Source organism: Anabrus simplex, chromosome 9, assembly GCF_040414725.1.
Source record: "Anabrus simplex isolate iqAnaSimp1 chromosome 9, ASM4041472v1, whole genome shotgun sequence".
Taxonomy (NCBI): domain Eukaryota; kingdom Metazoa; phylum Arthropoda; class Insecta; order Orthoptera; family Tettigoniidae; genus Anabrus; species Anabrus simplex.
This window is the reverse complement of record NC_090273.1, coordinates 125,999,599-126,006,988: the sequence shown is the minus strand read 5'-3', so window position 1 is coordinate 126,006,988 and position 7,390 is coordinate 125,999,599.

Genomic DNA, 7,390 nt, shown 5'->3' with positions numbered 1-7,390 from the left:
TTCTTATCTGCTAGAGTATTTCTTGCTAATTTCAGCATATGACATGGATCCAGTACGGTATTGCATAAACATTACAATCAGTTGTTGGGTGTTTAAAATGAGATATACAACACACTCACCTTCATAACAGCATCCCAAGTTTCTCTGAGCTTGAACATTAACAAAAGGACTATCACACGTAACAATACGTATCACAACTTCATACAATTTAATATGACAAGTTTTTATTAACTGTGTCAGTAGGTCAGCAGGAAACTTATTTACAAAAAGATAGGCCACTGGTCACTTAAACTTCTTCCAGTGTGTCATAATTTGAAAAACTAGAGCATCCCTAGCCAAATCATCTACCTCTGTTGAAACCATCTGACCAAAATTAACATAAGCTCTTTTAAATTTATTACTATCATCAAATAGTAACTGATTTCTAATCAACATACTGTCAAACACTAAAGCACATTGTTTTAAATGTGATAACTTATCACAGTTTTCTTTCAAAACTTCAAACACATCAGAAACAAATCCTGGTTCACAATTCAATGATGAAATCCATGACCAAATGCGGTTAGTGTGTAGCAATGGAAACAGTGTTCTCGCATATTTGTATGCTCTTGGGGAATGAACGTGCAATGTTAAATCAAATTGTTTCATGATATCACTGTACATTCTTGCTGATTTACCTACTTCAGAATTCTGAAACTGGTTCATTATGAAGTGCAACGGAAAGCCATTGAAATGAAATTTCAAAATCTTTCTAAGTCAGTACTTAGATGCCCCTTCTTTTCCATAACTGAAATTAATTCCGCCATGTTACTTATCTTCTTATTCCTGCTATAAACAATCATCTGAAGCCTTTTGATCTTCTTTATCAGTTCTGTTTTCACAGGAGATTGTGGGAGACTATCTGTTTGAATCTGATTGTCTATCAATCAATCAATCAATACTGATCTGCATTTAGGGCAGTCGCCCAGGTGGCAAATTCCCTATCTGTTGCTTTCCTAGCCTTTTCCGAAATGATTTCAAAGAAATTGGAAATTTATTGAACATCTCCCTTGGTAAGTTATTCCAATCCCTAACTCCCCTTCCTATAAATGAATATTTGCCCCAGTTTGTCCTCTTGAATTCCAAATTTATCTTCATATCGTGATCTTTCCTACTTTTATAAACGCCATTCAAACCTATTCGTCTACTAATGTCATTCCACGCCATCTCTCCGCTGACAGCTCGGAACATACCACTTAGTCGAGCAGCTCTTCTTCTTTCTCTCAATTCTTCCCAACCCAAACATTGCAACATTTTTGTAACGCTACTCTTTTGTCGGAAATCACCCAGAACAAATCGAGCTGCTTTTCTTTGGATTTTTTCCAGTTCTTGAATCAGGTAATCCTGGTGAGGGTCCCATACACTGGAACCATACTCTAGTTGGGGTCTTACCAGAGACTTATATGCACTCTCCTTTACATATTTACTACAACCCCTAAACACCCTCATAACCATGTGTAGTGATCGGTACCCTTTATTTACAATCCCATTTATGTGATTACCCCAGTGAAGATCTTTCCTTATATTAACACCTAGATACTTACAATGATCCCCAAAAGGAACTTTCACCCCATCAACGCAGTAATTAAAACTGAGAGGACTTTTCCTATTTGTGAAACTCACAACCTGACTTTTAGCCCCGTTTATCAACATACCATTGCCTGCTGTCCATCTCACAACATTTTCGAGGTCACGTTGCAGTTGCTCACAATCTTGTAACTTATTTATCACTCTATAGAGAATAACATCATCCGCAAACAGCCTTACCTCCGATTCCACTCCTTTACTCATATCATTTATATATATAAGAAAACATAAAGGTCCGATAACACTGCCCTGAGGAACTCCCCTCTCAACTATTACAGGGTCAGACAAAGCTTCACCTACTCTAACTCTCTGAGATCTATTTTCTAGAAATATAGCAACCCATTCAGTCACTCTTTTGTCTAGTCCAATTGCATTCATTTTTGCCAGTAGTCTCCCATGATCCACCCTATCAAATGCTTTAGACATGTCAATCGCGATACAGTCCATTTGACCTCCAGAATCCAAGATATCTGCTATATCTTGCTGGAATCCTACAAGTTGAGCTTCAGTGGAATAACCTTTCCTAAAACCGAATTGCCTTCTATCGAACCAGTTATTAATTTCACAAACATGTCTAATATAATCAGAAAGAATGCCTTCCCAAAGCTTACATACAATGCATGTCAAACTTACTGGCCTGTAATTTTCAGCTTTATGTCTATCACCCTTTCCTTTATACACAGGGGCTACTATAGCAACTCTCCATTCATCTGGTATAGCTCCTTCGACCAAACAATAATCAAATAAGTACTTCAGATATGGTACTACATTCCAACCCATTGTCTTTAGTATATCCCCAGAAATCTGATCAATTCCAGCCGCTTTTCTAGTTTTCAACTTTTGTATCTTATTGTAAATGTCATTGTTATCATATGTAAATTTTATTACTTCTTTGGCCTTAGTCTCTTCCTCTATCTCGACATTATCCTTGTAACCAACAATCTTTATATACTGCTGACTGAATACTTCTGCCTTTTGAAGATCCTCACATACACACTCCCCTTGTTCATTAATTATTCCTGGAATGTCCTACTTGGAACCTGTTTCTGCCTTAAAATATCTATACATACCCTTCCATTTTTCACTAAAATTTGTATGACTGCCAATTATGCTTGCCATCATGTTATCCTTAGCTGCCTTCTTTGCTAGATTCAATTTTCTAGTAAGTTCCTTCAATTTCTCCTTACTTCCACAGCCATTTCTAACTCTATTTCTTTCCAGTCTGCAACTCATTCTTAGTCTCTTTATTTCTCTATTATAATAAGGTGGGTCTTTACCATTCCTTACCACCCTTAAAGGTACAAACCTGTTTTCGCATTCCTCAACAATTTCTTTAAACCCATCCCAGAGTCTGTTTACATTTTTATTTACCGTTTTCCACCGATCATAGTTACTTTTTAGAAACTGCCTCATACCTGCTTTATCAGCCATATGGTACTGACTAAAAGTCCTACTTTTAAGACCTTCCTTTCTATCGCATTTATTTTTAACTACCACAAAAACAGCTTCATGGTCACTAATACCATCTATTACTTCAGTTTCCCTATAGAGCTCATCTGGTTTTATCAGCACCACATCCAGGATATTTTTCCCTCTGGTTGGTTCCATCACTTTCTGAATCAGCTGTCCTTCCCATATTAACTTATTTGCCATTTGTTGGTCATGCTTCCTGTCGTTCGCATTTCCTTCCCAATTTACATCTGGCAAATTCAGATCTCCTGCTACAATCACATTTCTTTCCATGTCGTTTCCCACATAGCTGACTATCCTATCAAATAATTCCGAATCCGTATCAGTGCTACCCTTTCCCGATCTGTACACTCCAAATATATCAAGTTGCCTATTATCTTTAGAAATGAGCCTTACACCTAGAATTTCATGAGTCTCATCTTTAACTTTTTCGTAGCTTACAAATTCTTCTTTCACCAGAATGAAAACTCCCCCTCCCACCTTTCCTATCCTATCTCTACGATACACACTCCAGTGCCGTGAGAAAATTTCTGCATCCATTATATCATTTCTCAGCCATGATTCAACTCCTATTACAATATCTGGTAAATATATATCTATTAAATTACTTAATTCTATTCCTTTCTTTACAATACTTCTACAGTTCAGCACTAACAATTTTATGTAATCCCTACTTGATTTCCAGTTCCCTGTTCCCTTATCACCGCTCCCTAGGCCATCCCGTTTCCCTGAATGTACCTCCCTATTACCCTTCCAAACAAATTTCCTAACTTATACGTACCACTGCGGTTTAAATGAAGGCCATCCGAGCGCAGATCCCTATCTCCTACCCACCCATTAGGATCTAGAAATTTCACTCCCAGTTTCCCACATACCCACTCCATAGTCTCATTTAAATCCCCAGTCACCCTCCAGTCAGTATCTCTCCTACACAGTATTCCACTAATAACAATCTCCGCTTTCTTAAACTTCACCCGTGCTGCATTTACCAGATCCCACACATCTCCAACTATGTTGGTACTTATATCAGCTTGCCTTACGTTGTTGGTACCAACATGAAACACTACCACCTTCTCCTTCCCCTCCTCCCTCTCTTCTACTTTCCTCAACATCTGCCTCAACCTAATTCCTGGATAACATTCTACCCTGGTTCCCTTTCCTCCACACACTTTCCCCACGTGTCTAACGATGGAATCCCCCATGACCAGAGCCTCAACCCTACCCACCTCATTTGATCCCCTCCCCTCCTGGTCAGCCCTATCTTTCCTGATAGCTGCAGAAGCTACTTCCTCCTCCCTTTTCTCCTTCCCATGACCCTGTTCCACCTGTCTTTTCCTATCCTCTACTCTACATTTCCCTTTCCTACCTTTTCCCTTCCTCCTACTTCCATGCATCTCAGCAACAGTTCCCTGTCCCTCATCTTCGCTCTGTTGTTCTACCTGGAGTGACTCGTACCGATTTCGCACAGACACCTGTCCTGAATTCTGATCCTGAATAGAGCCCTTGGCCTGCAATCTCCTTCCCCTTAGAACATTAGACCACCTGTCTTCTACAACTCCTCCCTTTCCTTCCCCTCCCTCTTGTACACCTACTGTAACCTGTACATTGTTTGAGGGAGTCCTATCTTCCTTCCTGTCTTCTGTGAGAATCCTAATTATCTCCCTCAAACTTTCCAACTCCTCCCTCATACCCCTCAATGCCTCACAACACCCACAATAAGTACACTCGCGCTCCTTAGCCATGCTTTACGGGAGAAAAATTATAAATTAAAAAAATAAAGTAACTTATTTGCAAAAAAAACTAAATGAGCGGAGGGATATATTGTCTGGGATAGTACACAACAATAAGGTAATTAATATACGACTACACTACAATACTACTTAGTCGTGCTCTATTTTTTTTTAATCCTACAACCCCTAACAGGATAAAAACTGCTGTTAATTACTGAATATCGAAAGTAATACACAAGAACTACACAATTCCAAACTGCAATTAAGCCTATCCTAATTTCAACTATATTTTAGTAAGAGTTTCTACGGATACCTCTACTACACCAGTACTACACAAATATTTTACAATAATAAAATAAGCACACTAAATTCTAATAGGATATTACTCGTATACTACTGTACAGTACACTACAGTAATTTTTAAACTACTTTCAGACGTATCCTAATTACGATACCGGTACCGTACCGTATGTCACTACTAAGCACAACGGAAATGAAATTTGCAAGAACTACTGTACTCAAAGATTACCAATGAAGCTAAATGCTTAGACAAATTATTATTAGTATTAGGGTCTAATAGATACACACGAAAGATAACACACGAATATAGCAGGCAATATACGGCACTATCTAAATGTACCGTACTGTATTTATACTACAATGTATCTACACTGCACTATACTGCGTTTGGTTAAATGCTTAAGTATCAAAAGGATTGCCGTACACGAAGAAAAACACGAATATAACTGGCAAGATACTATCTAATATATTATACCTTATCTTCACTACAATTCTACTGAAATGTGGTTATGTGATTATTACAGCTGGTGGATTACTATTATTTTCCCTACTCCACGGGACGGAGAAAAAAAAGTGTCCTTAATTAGGCCTACTGAAAAATACGAGGTTGTCTACAATAATTTCTCAAATATTTCTGTCAAAACTACTACTTCTACTATTACTCCAGGGACTTGAACTGCAATTAGTGGGATATATGAACTTTATTATTATTAGCTAACCGCTCATAAATACTGAAAGATCGAGGGAGCGAAATATAAATTACGGATACTAACTACTTACTCAGTACAAATGAATGGAATACAAGGTCAGCTGATTTTTATTTATATTTACTTGACTACACTACACCCTTTGTTCACGACTGTAGCCAACAATGCAATATTTGAATATGAGGAGCGACAATAATCAATAACAATACGACTGTTAACTATTACCGTGTAATCTCTTTAACTTCTTTTTAAATGGAAGTTTACAGGCGTATCGTGTTTTTTTAATGTAGTAAATTATTACCTTCGCGATAGTTTGAACGTATATCTATACGAAATACCGGAGAAGTTGCTGCAGAAGTTACGGTACTATTCCTTATGATAATCTGCCTTTGTAAGTACAACCAACGAACCTACAGATACCGGTATTTACAAATATTTTTAAAGTTAATATTGTTACCTAAAGTATTACCTAAACCTAAATTCGAAACAAGGTGCACCTAGCTAGCCTACTTAACCTAGAAAACGTAATTTACTGAAGACCAACTGAATTACTTGCTACAAAATTTAAATAATTATTACTACTCCCAATTTCTACCAACAAGCACTAAACACCACTATATAAACAGCACTAAATGAATCAGATATACACAAAATTAAGCTATTTCAATAGGTTTTCACTACTTTATCACTACAATAATGCAAGAGCTCTCTCAACAGCCAACCGTTCTCAAGCGCATCCAACAATGCATATTCAACAATGCAATTCATATTATCAGGAAACTCTTGATCTTGTACAGAAACACCTGCCACTTCCTCTTATTTCTGCAATGAAAATCATCAAACATCTACATGCATAAGAATAATACCTTTGCAAAATATATTTTTTATTTAAAATGTATAGGTCTCACACTAACCAGATTAAGGACTTATCCTTTGAGAACCAGCTGTCGTCTTGTAACAATATTTCTTTGAAGATGGCCAGGAAAATTGAAGATTGATGGCACAACATCTTCTTCCAGTAATTTTACAGGTGCGCAGTTCTTGACTGATAACCATTAGGTGTAAAATGCTTGCTGCATAATGTATTATTTTAAAAATACTGTATGCTATGGGTAACCAGTATTCTCTGCATATTGCTTGAACCAACTTCTTCAGAATATCAGGCCGAGGATATGGAAACCTGTATAAACAAGCAAATCATAAAAATGAATAAATACGTAAATAGTCTTGGCCATGTACCGCTTGAGGTTATGTCCGACATCAACCAGTTTCCTCCTTTGTTATGTACTAAAATAACTTACCTGTGAAACTGAACTCCACATCCTTTTCTCTGGAGCTCTTTACAACCATACGTCACGCAATATTTCACCATTTTATCATTCAAAAATGACGAAAACTCATCTAGAAATATATTTTCCAATAAGTTTTGTCTTGTCTTGAGGATACAAGAACCGACTCGTCTCAATAACTTACTAGATGTATTCTTGGTTAAACCATGGGAAATTGTTGATAAAACTGAGGTAATTGAAGGAATAGGTGACCATAAGGCTGTAATAA